This window comes from Bactrocera oleae, chromosome 3 (genome assembly GCF_042242935.1).
Source record: "Bactrocera oleae isolate idBacOlea1 chromosome 3, idBacOlea1, whole genome shotgun sequence".
In the NCBI taxonomy this organism is placed as follows: Eukaryota; Metazoa; Arthropoda; class Insecta; order Diptera; family Tephritidae; genus Bactrocera; species Bactrocera oleae.
Window position 1 is genome coordinate 66,856,641 of NC_091537.1, and position 19,761 is coordinate 66,876,401.

General features: G+C 33.6%; 1 protein-coding gene across 6 annotated transcripts in view; it reads right to left on the bottom strand.

Moving 5' to 3' along the window:
- The window catches only part of LOC106614858 (beta-1,4-glucuronyltransferase 1), a 270,214-nt gene that overhangs the window by 144,327 nt on the left and 106,126 nt on the right, over nucleotides 1–19,761 (bottom strand). For 5 of the 6 annotated variants that reach the window (XM_036371023.2, XM_036371024.2, XM_036371028.2 and 2 more), the window contains one exon: nucleotides 9,034–9,087. The exons of the other annotated variant lie outside the window; for it this stretch is intronic. The gene's annotated coding sequence lies outside the window, so the exon portion shown is untranslated. The remainder of the gene's footprint in view (nucleotides 1–9,033; nucleotides 9,088–19,761) is intronic. 6 annotated transcript variants of the gene reach the window in all.

Here is a 19,761-nt window from a genome sequence, read left to right on the forward strand (position 1 = left end):
TTTGTTTTTGATTAATGGCGTTTTGTGGGCGTGGCAGTGGTCCGATTACGCCCATCTGCAATACCAACCGTCTTACGATATCAGGAAACATGTGTACCAAGTTTCATGAAGATATCTCAATTTTTACTCAAGTTACAGCTTGCACGGACGGACGGACGGACAGACAGTCACCCGGATTTCAACTCCTCTCTTCATCCTGATCATTTATATAAATATATAACTCTATATCTAACTCGATTAGTTTTAGGTGATACAAACAACCGTTAGATGAACAAAACTATTATACTCTGTAGCAACAAGTTGCGAGAGTATATAAATTTTGGTGTTTCGGTTTCCTAGCAAATTCTTGTAAGAAGCTTAAGCCTGTGCGCCTTGAAGTCCTTTGTAATTCGACGCTACCAATTATAAAGGTTAATCGTTAAGTGTTCTAAAGAATATTCAAAAGTTAGTAGTTGCTTTAGTCGACACATACCAAAAGGGACCCTTTACTTCTGAGGTGTATTCACTGTAGCACATATGAATCTATAACAAGATGAACGAGAGGATGTTCCGGTGCAGTTCATACCTAATTGACCAAGCCAAGGATTAGTATTTTGATCTGCGAATTAAATCAGCTCATCAAATATGACTCAGTTAGACTCGACTGACCAAATTTCACTAGTTCTGTTAAAGTGCGCGCGCAAACCGAATCGACAAACAATTTTTTTTTTCTCGAAGTTTTAACTAATAATGTTATAATGGTAATCCGCTCAGATTTAATCAGATTTGATGCAATTTCAACATCTTTTTTTAGTCAGATGACTCACGGTTTATGTGGAATGTTCTAACTTATAAGGCGGCTAGAACTGCCTTATGAGATAAAATATCATTTTAACTCGATGATTGAAGGCAAGAATGTAACGAATTTTGGCTCGGCGAATTCCTACATTATTTTAGATCCGATCAAGTAAATTTTTTAACAATTAGGTCTTTGGGTAATTAATTGAAACGTGGGTCTTTAGGTTTAGAATGTTTTTTAACAAAAATCGTCGTCCTTTATCAAGATATTGACGGAAAGAATGTTTTCGCAATGTGTTTTGAGAGGGAATGATGTACTATGAACTGCTCCCCTACGACCAAACTCTTACTTCGGACCTGTATTGTCAATTTTTGAACTACATAAAGGAAGCAATCGCCCAGAAGCGAACGGATTTGACTAATAGGAGAAAACTCGTGTTTCATCAGGATAACGTCAGTCCACAACATCGACAGTAACTCGCTAGAAGCTCTAGAAACTTGGTTCTTAGGTTCTTAAGTGTCTACGTTATATTTATTTCGAACTTGGAACCAAGTGATTACTACATGTTCCTGTCTATGGCGAATTATTTTGCTGATGAAAAATTCGCTTCAAGCCAAGCTGATGAAAGTTGACTACCACAGTTCTTTGCCAATAAGGACTTGAAATTACCTTCTAAATGGCAACAAGTTACCGAACAAAGTGTATATCTTACCCAAATTTGATCATTTTAACTATGCAAAATGGAATATTTAATTTAATGCGAAAATTATAGATTTCTTTTTACTAAATCATGTAATAGAAATTTCTAGGATGTCGTAGAAATTAAAATCTTCGATCAAGTGGAACTTTATCCAAATCTGCTTAAATTACGTGTTGTATAATATTTGGTCACGATATCGTTACTGCAATATTTCTCAGTTATTATTAATCGAAAATAAATTTTTTATAATAATTTTTAACACAACTGTACATTTAATAGCATTATTATGCATGCCCAGTAAGAAACTTAATTCAAATTTCAAAAGATTATTTGGAGGCTAAAATTTACGACTTCTTTTTGGTTTTTTGTTATTTAAATTTTTCTCGAAAAGAAAAATGTATGAAATATAATTATAGTATTGTATATTAAAAATTGTATACTAAAAAATAAAAATAATACTAAAGTAAAATACCAACAGAAAATTGAAATAATAAACGTTGAATTTTTTAGCAAAAACGGTTGCTGTAGGTTTTTGGGGTTTCTTCAGAATATTCTTCTCATCGCTTCATCGCTTTTGCTACAAAATTTAAGCGACCAAAAGTTTTTCTTAGTTTCGAGGTTAGGCAAAGCACGCATTTTGCAACTCATTCAATTTGCTGCAGGCTACATGCAAAGCGTAAATGCCGCCATTACACCGCAGCAATTCATTGCTGTGATATCTCAAAGTGTAGAAAAATGCATGCACCATTAAAATTACAACGCACTGAGCTTTAAAATTATATTATATATTTAAATAATGTGCGCTAAATTTTTATAATAAAACTGAGATTTATAGACTGCGTGTATTGTTTTTAAATTGTGTGTTTGTGCTTTGTGAATCATCTGAATTCGAATTTCGCAATTTAGTGTCCGAAAACTGTTTTTCAAAATACAGATAGTGTGCATATCATATAAGTATTATATAAAGTAGCTTAATATTATAGTCCATGGATATTTCTGGTCCATTTTGTTTAACTGGTGAGAAAATCTCAACAATTTTTTGGGTCTTAATAATCTTTTCAGCGCTGAGGAGATAATGCTACATCAAAAGGAAGCAAAAAGAGAAGAAACGGGTATTCCTGGTCTTATTTTTTTAGTACCAAAGGAAAAAGACCCATGACAAATTACTTTTAAAAATGAGAATACAGTTTTTTTTTAATGATTTTCAAAACTTATGCCTTAAAGTAAATAATGTATAGTTATTTATAGAAAATGTAAGGCTTAAAACTATGAGGTTACCAAAATGTTTTTCGACACGATCCATTAATGAAAAAAAAAATTTCCATGCGTAATTGAGACAAGATACCGGAGGTCTGCAAAGCAAATTCTTGCTCGATTCGCTACTCTGCAACACTTAGCGACTTGAAGAGACTAAGATATTGAATTCGCTTACTAACCATTAAGCTATCTCAAAGCGTAAGCAACAGATATTTGATCGGCTTCTGATTGCATTCTCTAGCAAGTGTCTATTTCACTTACGAATCGACTTCCGCTATGGTAATCTCTTCCAAGGTTACTTAAGCGGCTAGGATGATAGTGTGCAAAAAACTTATAATCCTAAAACCAAGAGTAAAGACAGCATTTTATATAATATATATGTACTCGTATATTATTTATCACCTACTTTTCTGTCGTTTTTGTAAGACTTGAACGTTTACAACATCATTACAAGTACTGCAATGGATTTATGACCTCTGAGAAACTATATAAGATAGAAGTCCTAAAGAAGTAAAAACAACCCAAAAACTGTGGGTCATATTTCAATTTCACAGGTCAACAGAAGTGTTTCGGAAAGTCTATCTAATTTATCACAAACATAAATATGGGAGTGGCACAAAGCATTCAGTGAAGGTCGTGAAGTAATCGAAAATGGCGTTTCTAAAATGAGCCTGAAAACATGTCAAAATCGGTAAAAATCAAGTTGATACTCAACGTTTACTTTTATTCGTTCCGCAGGGTCAAACGGTCACTCAAGACTACTACTTGGCCAACTTGAGGCGTCTACGTGAAGCAATTTGTCATATACGCCCGGATTTGTGGACAGAAAATTCATTAATTTTCCAAATTTGGCTGTCTGTGACTTTTCTCTGGAAAATTCGATTCGGGGAACGCGCCATGAGTGCATTGAAACCATTAATGCTCGTAATCATTCGTTGAAGGTCATCCCAGCCGAGGCTTATAAGCGTATGGAAAATTGGATTTGGATTGGTAAGCTTTTATTCGATCAGGAGCCTATTTTGAAGGCGATAATAAAGATTTTGTATTAAAATACGTGAAAATGTTATTTTTGTTTGATCTCAGTAAGGGTCAAAATTTTTCAAGAAACGTTATGTGAACTTTCCAATACTATCTTCGGAGTTTAAAATCGGTATACTTAGAATAGAACTCTTACCTAAGAAAATCTTATATTCTTACCTTTTCTTGATCATTATTTGTACATATAATATGTAAAATCCCTCATAGTTTCGTTCTCTTTCAACTCCACCGTTAACTGAGCATAACTTTCAAAAAGCAATGCCAACAAACGCAATGTTCCCTAGCAAAATTAGAACACCTAAGGGTCAGTCAACTGCAATGCGCACCTACTTACATACTTATGCAGATACTTAAGTAACTAAGCACGTAGAGTGATTTTAAAAGTCATTGTCAATGCAGGTATGAATTGTTATATATTCATATGTATCCATGTATGTACATAAAGCAAAAGTGAAAGAAGGTGATTGCAGTAAAAGGGAAATTAAATGGTGTTAAGGGCAAAACAAGAAAATATGCCACAACTAAGTCCCAGTGGAATGGAAAGAAAAGCTGAAAAAGTTAACTAAGTAAATATATAATAGTAGAAACATATATGTATGGTATATGTATTTATACATATACATATGGGGAATAGTGGTGTTAAAAGTAAGCCAATAGAGCAAAATGTGATGAGCAGTTTATGAGTGATGGCGCTGAGTGCAAGACCCGCACAGCTGATGTGTAGTTAAGCTAACTATTAAAATAACGGTACTATTTCTTTAATGAGAACTTTACTTTGCTAGAATGAGAAATAGAGGGAGAGAATGAGAGTGAGACGTGAGAACGAGAGTTAAAAATAGGGAGGAAGCGGGAAGGAGAGAAATAATGAATTTTTCTGTGTAGCGGGTGACCACTGCTGACCAAACAAAAACCAAATATCTTTAATAATATGACTGGTCAGTGGTGTCAGCAACAGCAACAGCAGTCTTGTATAGCCTAACAGCGTGACAAATGCTAATTAAGGTTGATGAATTGCCAACAGCACATATGTTGGTGTGATTAAACGACGCAGTAGGACAGTGGGGGTGGTAGTGGTGGGGAGAGTGCAAAAATATGCGTTTTGTGACATATCCGAATGGTCAGGGATTGATGACTTGTGACTGAAAGCATATGTGAGAATTCTTTTTATGGATTTGTTGTTGTTGTTGTCCGAACATATGTGCAAATTCTGCCATTTCACGTCACACTTTTTACACCCGCTGACCCTAATGACAATTAAAGTGTAAGCGTATATAAAATACTCGCATGTATACAAATAACATAGATATGTTTTATATATATATATAATGAATATATACCCACTTACTCATACATACATATATGTGGCAGAGAACAATAAGTCACCAATAGTACACCATGCTCGCTTAAATGGCGTTAATGAGTATTAACTGCACCTGCTGGCTGAAAGTTAGCCAGGAATTATGGCTACCTTAAATAAAGTGCTAATTTTGTGTCAGCAAAGCGTTAATAAAATCAATGGAATCAAAATAATAAGATACAATGTATGATAGTTATTTCAAAATCGAATGGCAAGTCAATGACCTAGTTATTAGCTATGGTCCACGGATTTAAATGAATGGAGCATGAGCTGACAAAAATATTTTGCGTAATTTTAAATTCGCAATAGTTTTACAGTTAATGATAGAGTAGCCAGATTTGTCTTTTAAATCCTTAGTTTTTCGTATTTTAGTAGTTTATAAACAGCAAACTGTAATATTTAAAGATATCTTGAAATAAAAACAAGAAAAACCGTTAACTTCGGTTGCAGCAATGCTATAAAACCCTTCATTCCTTATAGCATAAAAGGTTCGATCTGAACAATACGTTCGGAGATTGGAGTATTGCCCTGACTAATAATCCTTAAGGATTTCGTGCAGGTATCAGATCAGGACAAACTTCGTGGCGAACTGAATAAAGGGTATACACATATTCATATCACAATAGTCAATCAATTTATGACGTTGCTTCCAGAAAGAGTCGTACTGAACTAAACTTTTCCACATAGCGGCCTTCTGATATAATAACGAACTTAACGCATTCTGAAAAAATTCCGTATTACCTGCCGGTTCATGTAGGTTACCATAAAAGATCAGGCGTACACTTATAAATAGTAATAGCAGTGATTAGATTGAACAAGTTATATCACAGAAAAAGAGAGAGAATATTTTGATACTCAAAGTATTAAGGTGTTGGGTTAATGTAGTCAACTCTAAAAATCCTAACTTAGACAATTTATTCGAAGAGTAAAGAAAAAGGCACCGAATTTTCCTCTTGAACATGTATTTGAGAGCATAAAATTTTTTATAGAAATTTTGATACAAAATAGTGGCTCTACATACAATTCACTAGATAGTATTGCTGTAAGGCCACAGTAAAAACTTTAAGTGGATATGTGCGAAGTTTTTGAGTACCTTCGTCGTTCGATTTGAAAAATGCATTTTCAAAAAAAACACGTTCAAAGTTTTACACGCTGAAGTTGCCTGATCCGAACAATTCCGTATCACAGCAGAGTGAAGAGGGAAATATATTTATGTTAAAATATCCAGTTACTTATATTTAGGAACCCTGAATTGTAGTTTAAGTTAAAAAAATAAATATAATAAGTGTTTCAAAAAACTTAGACTGGTCTAACTTCTTTAAAATATCGATGTGATGTAAACTTTATTGGCTAAAATTCACATCAGTATTACGTCTTGGTAATTTGAGCTAAAAATAGTATCATAGGAGATTATGGGCACAGAGTATTTTAAATGAGCCATCACAAGAATGTCAACAATTTTCTAAAAGTAGGAAAAACCGGCTCTCCCAGTTTTATACCAACATACAATTTTGAAACCCAAGATGCGAATTAAGATAAGATCAGTGGTTAAAAACAACTCTCTATTCTCTATCAAAGACATTGTTCGAAAAATTATCAGTGGATAGTCTAGACCTTACCAATAGCACATGAAAATTACTAAACCTCTAAGATGACCGGGAAAGCGGAGTGGCATTGTGGTTATTTATGAGTTTAGAATCTCCATAAAACTCAACAGAGCTGTGAATCAAGATCAGTTGAGTCTACTAAACGAACAGACCGGATGATTACACGATCAAGAACTGTCAACATGGCAGCATTTAACAAAATAATTAAGGTATAATAGCATTCTATCAACAATGCCTCTTAGTCTTAAGTTTAAATTTTAAATCTATTACCAGAAATATAGTTGAGAAAGAAGAAGTCAAAAAATTACTCAAAATAAAGCGAAGAAGCGGAACCAATACGATTTTACTGCTTCCCTTGCTCTCCTATTCGAAAGGTCTCACAATTTTTTACCTAAAATCCAGTTGATATAGTAGTGTTCTTGATTAGATTCCCTTGAAGCTTGTCACTTAAACTAAGGACAAGAAACGAATTCTAAATATAAACTAAAGTAAGAAAAAATCCATTAATATTCCAATAAATGGCTCTCGCATTGTATAATTAGTGTATATGGCGTTAGAAATATAATATAAAATTTCGTTATTTCGTATTGTTTGTTTTCGCCGTTTTCGTTCCAGTAATTTGTATGTAAAAGATGCAGCACGCTTCTGAAAGCACAAACAACTGTTTGGAATCATTGAAATAAGGCTGAATGCAAAAAAAAAACTCGATATAAGGGTGCCACACGAGCTGACGCAAAAAACCTCATAGACTGAATTTCCCTCTGCGGAACGCTACTAAATCGCAACAAAGTCGATCTTATTCTGAATCGTTACTGGCAATGAAAAGTGAGTCACTGACAACAACGTCAAGTGCAAACGGTCGTGGATGAATTGCTGGCGCAAACGCTGGTCAAACCAGGATTGACGGTCAGGAAGGTTTGGCTATGTCTTTAGTAGGATTGGAGGAAATCTCTACTATGAGCTGATCCGCTACGGCCAAACTCTTAGCTCAGATCTGTACTGCCCACAATTGGATCATCTAAGAGAAGCAATCGGCAAAAAGCGGCCAGCTTTGGCCAATAAGAGAGAACTACGCTGGGCCACTCATATCGTTAGTGACTCACCTGAGCTTAGTTGGGAGGCACCTTACAGTCCGAACTTGTCACCTAGTCTACTAATCATCTTTAAAATAACAACAAGTTATCGGACAAAATGGTGCATATTTTACAAAAATTGGATGAATCGAATTATGCTAAATAAAACCTTCGATTTGATGCAAACATTTATTTTTACTAGATCTTATACAAGTATATGTATAAGTAAGATAGATAGCACGCCACATTTTTTATAAGTAGAAAGTGGGAAAAGCTTTAATTGTTGTTAGACTTATATGAGTAATTTGGACAAAATTTATATAAATACAATAATATACTCATAAGTCTGGTAAGCATTGTTTAAACCTATGGCGACAAACACTTCAACACTGTTTTCGCTACGTATTCACTTTAATTGTACAATATTCAATCTAACGAACTCAGAGCAGAAGTGGCTAAACGAGATAAAGACTGATCGCTTACTTAACTCATTGAAATTCAACTCGAGAGCATACAAACAAAGAAAGAACCACACAACTCACATTAGCGCATTAATAAATGAATCACACTTTTCGCATTTTCCCAAAGAGACTAAAGCAGCATCGCCGATTGTTAATGAAGCTAATTTGACTTCGAGTTCGGCGGCTTTATGCTTCATTTGTTTTAAACAAAGGCAAATCATACAGAAGTAACAACAGTGGTGTTGTTGTTGTTGTTGCTATTGTGTGCAAGTGAGGAAGGAAGCAGACATGCGAAAAGTGGCAAAGTTGCTCGAGCTTACGCACAGCAAATATTTATACGCATATGAGCACGCAGAGTTGTACACAAACAGCTTTATACACAAACACATGCACGCGGAGAACAGAAGAAATAAACATAAATAGTTGATGGGCATAAATGTGAATGTGTTTGTGATGACTTCGTGCGTTTTTTTTATGCATGCACCATTTGCGAGCGATTGTTCCCTTTGAGCACGTCAATGAGGCATGCAACCACACGCAGCGATTGAATGGAAGCCCATGTATATATATTTGTATGTATGAAGTTCAGTAACCTCATATTGCAACTGTTTGATTCTGGAAAGTAATTGCACAATATATGGAAAGTAGAATTTAGAGGCAAAGAACTATGCCTCAATGACGGTAGTGTTCTGGAGGTGCGGAGAAGAAGTTTTGGTTTGATATTATTTATTATTATGAAACCAGTAACATTTTGTAACTCACCTTAATTTCACTATTAGATAGTTTGCTCTAGGCTCCAATGTATTTGTAGATTAACTGAAAGAAAGAAGATTTTAAGAAATATTTAGACCATTTTAGTTTAATGAAACAAAAAAAGTTTTAAAATTTTTAGGCTAGACTACTTTTTTTCCGTGGAACAACAAATCAGATCAGGAAAGAAACTCCTATATGGTATATATAATTATTGGAAATATATTCCAAGTTCGGTCTAAATCTGTGAGTTGATTGGTTAATCGAAAAAGGAGGTCGAAGGAACGCTTGACGGCAGACCGCCACATTTTTGAATTCGCTTGATCCCGTAGCCAATCTATTAGAGCTGAAAATGATTTCTTGCGGAGAGGAAGATTTTTCTGGACACATTGCGTGCAAAGTTTAGCAACTCGTTAATTTCGAGAAATGGTCCATTCAAATGGCCGCCAAGATCATGCGATTTAACGCCTACAGATTATTTTCTCTGGCAGTATGTTAAATCAAAGACTTACGCCAATCACCCAGCAACGCTCGAGGAGCTCGAAGACGAATTGACGTAAACGGGTGGAGATATGCAAACGGAGCCGTGGTGGCTATTAGGCCGGCATTTTTGTTCAAATCATAAATGGCAAAAAATTATCTGCATAAAAAAAACAAACAGAATCTATTGTAAAAAAATTTAAGTGTTTTATTTCATTTTAACATCACGTCGTTCTTGTTGGTAGACCTTTTATATCTAAGAAAGTCGTGTAAAAAATTCAAGTCGATTGGTCTAGCCGTTTCGGAGAATTTTACCCTCAGAATTTGATAACATCATTTAGAGAAACCCCCTTTCAAAATTTTGGGAGCCGATTACACTATATTGAAAACTTCTTACAAATATTCTTACATCGTCAAAACTATTTGCCGGAAGAACTTCAAAGAATATATTCGGAGAATACTCTCAAATATATGTAAACTGGAAATATGTATAACCCTTTAAGCATGAGGCATTAGTGTGAAATTGAAAAAATAAATCGATTGTTCTTATTTCGATAGGTTATACCTTTAAATATTTCATACTAATCGATATCTTAAATAGTTTTTGAGTTGACGCCTTCTTAAGTGTAGTCGCTCAGTTCAGTATTTAGAGTTTATAGTTTTTTGATTTTTCGGCAGACAAAAAACGTTCCAAATTTTGGGTAAAATTCTACTTTTTTTTAAATCACAGAATCACTGCAGCAGCAATGGAGGTGCTTTATTTTTTTGCGCCGTCAAAATTGCGTGAAACTTTCAAAAGTTTTACTGTGTATTCTTAAAATATTTATATTTATCCTTCAACATTTAGCTGCCCAGAATTGTTAGATTGGAACATTGAAAGATGTCGTCTCAATAGATTGGTTTCACTATTCTCCACTTTGCTGACCTGTGATATGTTATATTATATATGTTCAACCATATTACTCAATACTCTTTTTCTTAAATGTAAAAACCCTTGGTATGTTTACCACTTACATTAACCCAAAAAATGTGTACTACACAAACAACTCGGAATCTTCAAGATGTGAAGTGTTCCTCTTATTTATTTATTTCCCAATTAAATATACAGTTGAACTACATATTAAACCCTTTAGAGACAAAAACAATTGCTAATGCCGACTAACTTTTTGAGTGAGAGTTCATATTAAAGCTTATAGGGAGCTTACCTCCTCCAATCATATCCCTATTGAATTTCGAACCATCTAGGACGAAGCTTGTATATCGCTCCTTCTGCTCTCAATCAATAGGTGTTTACATGGGAAGGTTGTGATCGGTATAAGCAGAAATGGAGTCGAAGTTAAGAATTTTTGGTTCTCCAAATACCCATATCTTTGGATCTAGCGACCTTCGAAGTAATTAAAGTATCAAGTATATCAATAAGTATCAAAAAAGCAACTATTAGGTTAAGTTTTGTTGTTAGCTAAACTGAACGATCCTTATGCCAGAAGTCACTATAGTCAAAAAGTAGACATACAATTCAACTAAATAAATAATCGATTAAGAAGCTCTGTTTTACAAGGTGCAATTCAAAAGTTTCAGGACTTTTATTAAAAAACGAATATTATTTGTTTTTTTTTTTGAAAAATGTATAGGTCGCCTTCAAAATAGTCTCTTTCCGCCTGAATACAACGTTTTGCACGTTCAAGAAGGTTATCGAATGACTTTTTTAGGTCAGTTGTCGGTATAGCGTTGAGGATGGCGGTCGTCGCCTTTTGGATGGCATCAACGTCAGCATAGTGGTTTCCTTTCATGGCCAAATGTAGTTTTTCGAACAAGTAAAAATCGCAGGGTGCCATATCAGCCGAATAGGGTGAATGGTTGATGATATGAATGCGATTTTTGGTCAAACCTTTCTGAGGCCCAAATTTTCTGTCAAAATACGATAAATCGACGCTGCGGATATTGATAATTCCAATTCCATATATTTGAGCGATGATTTCGGCTCTTTTTTTTAATAAATTCACCCACAATTTCCGTGTTTTTTCGTTCACAACATCTTTTGGCCGGCCCGAACGTTCGTCGTCTTCCAAGCCCTCCCGTCCCTCTTGAAAACGTTTAAACCACTCGTAAATACGGCTACGGGATAGACAATCATCACCATAAACTTGTTTCATCATTTGATGAGTTGTGGTAAAAGTTTTACCAAGTTTAAAACAAAACTTAATGTTGGCTCTTCGTTCGATGCTCATTTTCCGACCGACAATACAAATGTAATGTCACATGTAGCGCGATATCTCAGCTGTTATACAAGTCAGCTGCTATATAAATTTTATACGACAACACTGAAGAATACACAATTGAGGTATAACAATTTCAGACAGGCGCTACTAGAAGCCGCGTTGTTTAAAAAGTCCTGGAACTTTTGAATTGTACCTTGTATTTTAAAATAATTGTGTTAAAAAAGAAACTTATTCTTGAATGCCAAATTGAGGGTACAGAAGACGACAAAGGCTTCCTGTTTAATCCTTTCTTGTATAAGAAGGTCAGTAAATGTATACCCGTTACTATAATAAATTTCGCTATTATCTGTCGTCATTGAACCAGGTATCGAGAAGTCGACTCCAATTCTATAAAAAGAAAAACTAAAAATTAATAATAATCTCAAATTGCTTTCCGCCAAATATAATGAAAAACGTGTTTTTAATACGAGAACACCTTCAAAGGAAATCGCTCTTATGCTCTAATAAACATACATAGTAAACAGGAAAAGTGCTCTCCAACCAAGAACTTGAAATGGCACTCGAACAGCTCAAGTGTCGAATAATTTCCGGAACAAGCTATTCACAAGAATTTTACGCGGCACTTAAATTTTGCATTTCTTGATAACTTTTGCATTGTTCTAAGGGAAAAGTTTGCTTTAATTTTTTTTTGTCTTTTGGTTTTTTTGTTCGGAATTATTTTCACTATTCAAAAGCACTTGTGAGCGATAACAAGCAAACGCATTTTGCAAAAGTGTTAAAAGTTTGAAATTTTTGTTGAAGTTAACTGGAAATTAGAGGGAATAGAAAAGTGCTTACGCACATGGTGACGTAGATGTATGAGTATATGTCCAGATATTAATATTTACCATACATAGATATATATTATATATAAATAGGGTGGTTTTGCATATAAAAGTGATGCTGCGGAAAATTTATGCTGATCCGTCAATTTTTTCGACAGCTATATGCTCTAGTGATCCGATCTGAAAATATGTTCAGAGATTTTAGTGTTGACTTCAGCTATAATCTACATATATTAAATTTCGTAAAGATATCTTGTCCAATAAAAAAGTTTTCCTTAGAAGGACTTGATTTTGATCGGTCAGATTGTATGATAGCTATATCCTATAATAGTCCGATATCAGCGGTTTCGAGAAATGACCTTCTTGGAGAGAAAATTATGTGTGCAAAATTTGAGATTGATAACTCAAAAAGTGAGGGACTAGTTCTTGTATATACACACAGGCGGACACAGACAATCAACTCAGCTCGTCATGCTGATAATTTAACATATATATACTTGTATATACTTGTATATATATATACTTTATAGAGTATCCGATGCTTCCTTAAGGGTGTTACAAACTTTATTTAGGTTCAAACTATTAAGGATGTAGTGATGGAGGAATATTTATTAAGTCGTATAATCGTTGATAAGATAGCCTGTCGAACTGTGAATGGATTTTAGATAATGTAACGTTGTACTGTCAAAACATTTTTAACATCCATTTATGCAGAATATATTATCCTCATGGTTCCCAGACAAACTACTAAATTGTAAAAATTAATCGAAAGAATCGATCCAAGGCAAGATTCCATTTTTAAAATTTTTCACTTTCGGACAATTTTTGAAACATCTAGTACCTCCATGTTTCTTGATGTCACAAAATTTTTTTTCGGTGTCTGGCAAACCGAACAAGCAGCTGGTATAAATGAAATAGACTAGCATAACAAATATATTATAATAACCAGAATGGTGACATAATAATGAGCGTTATAATATTTGAATTTAATGAATGTATTGAAGATAACTTCCTTATTCCTATCATTAACAATATGAGTTCAAATATAGCGAGCAAATCGGTGAATCGAAACAGCTTATATATATTGCAACAGTGGGTACAGCTGTAACATTTTAATCAGGTCTTTACTTCTCTAGTAAAATTTCAGCTTTGGCATACTATGGTCAGAAGACTCACCTTAGACATACTAATTTTTAAAACTGTCACACAATAGGGGTTCCAAGATATATGTAGAAGAAAAAATTATTTCAGACGAAGAAATTATGATCAAAGCTCTTCCAAAGCTCGAAGAAAGTGCGTCGAATAAATGTGTTAGGAACTTTAGCGTAAAAAGTTGAAAACGAATGAGTTGGAAAATAGGAAATCGAAAATTAAAGTGACAAATTGTCAGTCTTGGAAGAATCAAAATGAAAATATGCAAACGAAAACGGTATAAGAGATGAAAATGGCATAATAGAGCAGTGGCTTTTACATATAAAATATTATTTTTCCGGGGAAAAAATATAAAGTAGTATATTTTACTCTAGCTCGATATTTTGAAAACTTTATCGTTTCTTCAATCTGGTTAAGAGCTATAAAAATGAACTGTGTCTCAATTATGATGGTTCTGGTAGGAAGCTAGTTTCATCGGCTCAGAGTTCACAGTTCCGAATTCCCCTATGTGAAGAGACCCCGCCCTTTTATTAACGGTGGAGCATCCTTTAGGAGGACTCCCGTTTGTTTTCTTCCATCTCATAAGCATGGAAAAAGACCAGTACCAATAAATCGTATTGAGACCATTACAAATCTGTTTAGCCGTTTTATTTCTATTCCCTCTAGCTCGCCGGGATGTCTAAAAGTGTAAGGTCCTACAACTAGAGAAAGAAAACCTTGCTGGCGTTCAAGCAAGAACAAATGGTTGCCTAGCGCTGACCAAGCTCCGTAAAGCTCAGCTAGCCAGTAGTAAAACGCACATTTAGAGAGCGGAAATCTGTCTACAGTCCAATAAAACTAACTAATCCTTGCTTGTTCACATTGGCAAATAAAGTAATAACTTTCAAGGAAATAACCCGAACACGAAAAAAAAATCTAATCAGTTTAATTCAGTGAAAATAAAATTAAAAGAGAAAGATAAGTGCATCCTTTGCTTCGTGGGATTAAAATTAGTTTGAGCGGTACACTTCACCGTAACTTTTATTATGGAAAAAAAATCTTCAACATTTAAGCGAATTGCAGATTCGGCTCAAATAACTGATATGCAGACACAGAATTATTAAATTATCAGTTAATACTCTTGAATTATTAAAAACAATTAAAAGTTTTGAGAGTGAACAGTAAGAAGAAATAAAATTATTGTGGGGAAGAAGAGAGTGAGTTATGTACGTGTGCAGGGAAGTAAAAAAATGGGTATGTTGCTTGATAAATATATGTTATTTATGTATTTTTACGGAATGTGTGACTCACAAAAGGAAATATGAAAAGTTATATATATATATTGATTTTTAAGAAAGAACTGCCAGTTATAATTTTAATAACAGAGGGTCAAATATATCGGGAGTTATAATTTTAATAATGTAGAGAGGGTCAAATATTGTATATCGGGAAGGATTTACATGTACCAACTATTCGATATATCAATAAAGAAATTAATTAGGTGAGAGAAAATCAAAACAATTTCTACATTCTGTGATCGATTTTTTCCAAGTGAGACCATACTATAGGTAGTATACGCAACAGAGGGGCGTAAACGATCCTAACAGAGACACCGCTAAAAACTCAGTGGGAATAAAAGATAGAATTATATTACAAAATACAATACAGATGTATGTATGTGCATTGTCGATTTTATCACTAAGTCAAACACTCCAGTTGAAACTCTCACACTCGCCTTTATTGCGTTTCAAAACACTCAAATACCTATAAATGGGTGAGCGGAAAGCACTAGAGTTTTGTGAGTAAGACGTTCATTTTGAGTTATCTCATCAGCTAGCTCTATGGTATTATTGTTTGTTTAAAGATATTAGTGCAACGAGTCCTCTGATCTATACATCTATAGTTTGAAGGTTAGATCTAACTAGAAAACATATAGATTTAACGATACGAACTTTTCAGTTATCTGATATTTTAACGGAGAAAAAATAACTGTGCGAAAAAAGTTACCTGTAAGATAAGCGTGGTTATGGAGCGATTTCGCCTATTTTCGTTACAAGTTTTTCTTTTTTAATTTGAATACCTCCCATCCGAACTTATGTATGTCCGAGGTGCGTGGATTTGGGTATTTCCCAAAACTATTTGGAAACCGTTTAGCGCTGCTAAAAAAGCTGCGTTGGTTCTTGAATTAGTCATTGTAGTATTAAGTCCGATGCTGGGATACAAAGTAGGTGCGGTTGTGGTTCAAATTTGCCCATGATCTACTAGTGTTCGAAATAAGAAAGCTATTTGTGAAATTGAATGAAGATTGTAAGTGATTTTGCTGTATAAAATTAAAAATTTTCTCAAGGACTTAGGCACACTGCCATATATATAGTATATAATATATAATTACGATATACTCTCCACACAGCGTCCTTCCGTGACCAAAATATATGGGATTCGGTATATATAAAACACTAATATTACAATGGGATATATTCAGCCTCTAGCAATCACCACAGCAATCAATAAGAAGTAAACAAACGAAAAGTGTGTGCATGCCAAAGCGCAGCAAAGCAACGAATTCTACACAAAGCAAAGCGAACTAGTTCAGCGAAACTTATAATACTTGTAAGAGATAAGACAAACTGTGTGGCATACTCATGACAGCCAGTAGCGGCTGGAGCAACAAACATACTTTAATATGGAGGAACGAAAAGCCAAGGAGATAAACTCGACAGAAGGAAATACGTGCTGGACCTGCGGACTCATACAATTGCATGTGTGTGTGTATTTAGAGAATTTCGTAATGCTGGCGAAAATTCGCGTACTAATAGCGTATGCCTGCGGCTAAAATGCACTTTCCACTTTTAACTAATGCAATATCAATTCTTATGGGGAGCGCAAAGTTAGAAGAAAGTGTTTTGCGGAAATTCATTTCAAAGATTCTGCAATTATTTGTGTGGAGTAACAATGATATAAACCAAAGAAATGTGATACTTTTTTAGATAAACAGTGAACTAAACTGAAAACTACAGGCTTTCTAGGTCCATTGGATGTATGCTCATTTCATGGAAAGGTTCCACTTTTTTGCTGTAAAAAGTTCTGATAACTTAAAATCTGTATTATTTCATACCACTTTGTTCGTTTTCTGCCAGTTGTTTGTTCGATTCATAACTCTCTAAGCACCTTCCGAGCGAAGGCCCCATTTGTTTCGTGAAATTGTAGAATATTCTTCTTTTGTGCTCCCTATTTCTCACTTTCTTTTCTTGCTTTTCTCCATTTTCATTCTCTATCTGTAAAAATGTAGACGAACTTTGGTCTTAATAATCGTTTTATATAAGTTGAATTGATTTACAAATTTGTAGAATTATCGCAGGCATGTTTAAAATTTCAAACACTCATTTAAAGAATAATTCCGCTGCAGAATTTCAAAACATCGATTTTCATATTAAATGCACATAGGTATATATATATATTTGAGAACAGTGAGCGTAGTTGTAGTTTTAAGTTATGTAGTGCAATTGACACCCAAAACTTTAAACGCTGTTTTCAGAGTTGGTGGAGAAAATTTCTTCGAAACGACTGGACCGATCGACTTGAAATTTTCACATGACTTTCTGACAATTATATTTTTCAAATAATAATCGAAGGAATAAGATTTTTGTTAACAATTTGGATCTTTAAGCCACTCTAAAGTTATTCACGAAAAAGTTAGAAGCCGCCATTTTGTCAAAAATCAAAATGTTGACTAGTCCTTCGACATAACCTATAATCATTTATTTCAATAAAAAATTTTTTTGGTTTTTGGATTTGAAAGCATTTTAAGCAGAAAAATTTCCCTCACCTTGTTTCGGAGGTGTTCCTAGATATTAGCCACAGCATCAAAGGAATCCAAAACTTTTCAAAATGAGTCGCCGATTATTAAAGTACATAAACTTCTGTAAATGTATATTTATTAATTTATTAAATTAAAAAAAAAATGCCTCTTCAAAGAAATTCACAAAGCGTTTCTTCTTACTTGCAAGTGGATATAACTCCGCAATTAGTGATTCTATAATGTAGAAATCTACATAAAAAGTTTGTGATTTCGCATTTTGCAAGAATTTAAAATTCTCAAAATAAATTAATTGTTATTAGTTGAATTACATTTTTTCTTTGTTAGGAACTAATACCCATAAAAATATTTTTAAAAGTTCTCTATTATCCGCACAAACACACAAGTATACATATGTTCATGGGATCCTAAAAATGATAACTATGTAAGTATGATGTTAAGAAGCCTTAAAGCCACACTTTCATTTACAATATAAAAAAAACATATTGCGTACAAATATATACATACAAGTATATGCACACAAACGAAAAAGGATATTTTCGTTTAACTTAATAGCGGCTATAAATTAAAGCTAACCAACATTTGTACCTACTTACGTAAATATTTTCGAAAACAGCAGTAAAGCGTGAGTGAACGAATGCAACGGTAAATGGTCTAAACACCAACACATTTGCATACATAAATTTTGGGTTTCTAAGAAAAGTTCAGCAATGAAAGAGCAATACTATTGCTAAACAATATTGTTTGGAATATACATATATATACATGTGTATAGATATATACTCATATCGTTATATAGATGAATAATACACATAAATTTATGTACTTATGTGTGTATATATAAAAGGAAGTAAGGGACATTTTCTCGGGAAAATTTTGCCAGTAAATCAAAATCATATAAATTGTGAGTGAGCTAGTTGCATATTCATATGTATTTTATATATTGTACTACATAAATTCTCGAGAATTTGTTTTCAATTCAATTGATTTGATTCGCTTTAGATATGCGAAAATAGGCCTTAAAGTGTGCAAATTTGCGCATACTTTGTGATCGTGTTAGGTTTATTTCCGTTACGGAATTTCTTGATTCACGTGCAAAGTCCACGATAGAAGGTATGCAGTTGCTTAAAAATTAAAAAAGAAATCGTTTTCATTACATCACATCAGATCGAATCGCAATAGATCACTTCACAAAAGATCACATGAGGTGACACTTGTTAAATCTTCGCATTTAATACATGATATGAAAATAATAAATCATGTACATAAAAATTAATTGCAACTTGCAATGACATTGCCGAAGATCTCATCATATCGAATTTTATTTACCGAAATCGTTTTCAAATCACGTCACTTCTAACTCTATATCGCAGTAGTTAGTATTAACTCTTAGATTATGTAATATCTTATGAAAACACATCACATCGCCACAATTGGAACGAAATCACAACAGAAATTCTCGCATTTTATTGCATGGCTTACATGGCTTTAAAATCGTTGAAACAATCATTTTATATCAAACAGCTTTAAACTTTATCCAATCAGCACTAAATTAACGTCGTTAATTAAAATTTATAACACAAAAAATTAAAGATCACATTTTACCATACATTAAGAGATCTTACATCAGTTTTCAATCATATCAACTAAAGATACTCCAAAAATCACATACTGCATTTCACATCACTTCTCTTCTTTATATCATGCAAATCATATGTCATTGAATTATCAAAATGATATAATGTAAGTATGCTATTCCCATTAATCCCACTTATGTAAGTGTTAAATCAGATAAGATCTCATCCTCTTAAGCTATCACAAAATCATATAACCAGATCTTTATATCACCTTAAGCACTTTGTTTGACAACCATAAGAATAATTCGTTTAACTTCAACTGATAGCTCAAAAAGTCATTTTATGTCTAATATCAACACATCGCTTTTTTAATCCTTAGAACATGAGACCACATGATATCTCATAATGATGAAGTCACGAAAGGTTATCTTGAGTTATATAGTACACTTTAAACCTAATTATCTGCTGAAAACATCACAAAATTACACAAACAAACTCACACAGTATTACCTAAAGAATAACATACCATATCTCCAAAAATCACGTGATGTCACAAAACGCAACAGTTTATTAACGAAACTAATACTTAGCTTATGAATTTTGAATGATCTCATTTACGAACAGTTTTATCATTTACATAATTTATATAACATAACATCACATAATCAATAATTACACTAAAAACTTCAAGC